Genomic DNA, 773 nt, shown 5'->3' with positions numbered 1-773 from the left:
CATGCATATACACATATATACCATAGTTGTGGTGGTTTGCCTCAGGTGTCCCCCATAAACTTAGGTGTTCTGGATGCTAGGTTCCCATCTCATAGAGATTTGGGAATTAATGCCTCCTGGAGGGAGTGGATTGTTGGGGGAGGGCTTATGGGTGTTATAGCCAGTGTCCCCATGCCAGAGTTTGACACAGTCTCCTGTTGCTATGGTCCACCTTATGTTGGCTAGGGGGTGATGTCCACCCTCTGCCCATGCCATTGTTTCCCCTGCCATTGTGGAGCTTCCCCTCGAGCCTGTAAGCCAAAAGAAACCTCTTGTTTCCCACAAGCTGCTCTTGGTTGGGTGATTTCCACCAGCAATGCGAACTGGACCGCAACGTCAGCACAAACTACCAGACTTCAAACGAAAGCCGGACTAGCTGGCCCATGAGCTTCAGAGTCTCCTAGCTCTGCCATGACTCCCTGCACCCCCCACCGTTTGTCTCAGATGTATTGAGATCTGGAGGGTTGACCCGGGGCCAGCAGGATCTTAAGAGGTCCAGCAAGTGCCTTTAGCCACTAGCAATCTCCCCAGTCTCTGATATGGCTTTGATACACTCTGATATAGGTTTGGTACACACATGTGTTCCTGCGAAACGTGATAAATTCATGGGTGGCAACATCTTTTTTGTTTGTTTGTTTTTGTTTTTCAAGGTAGGGTCTCACTCTCGGCCAGGCTGACCTGGAATTCACTGTGTAGTCTCAGGATGGCCTCGAGCTCATGGCGATCCTCCTCCC

This window comes from Jaculus jaculus, chromosome 9 (genome assembly GCF_020740685.1).
Source record: "Jaculus jaculus isolate mJacJac1 chromosome 9, mJacJac1.mat.Y.cur, whole genome shotgun sequence".
NCBI lineage: Eukaryota > Metazoa > Chordata > Mammalia > Rodentia > Dipodidae > Jaculus > Jaculus jaculus.
This window is presented reverse-complemented; position numbering follows the sequence as displayed.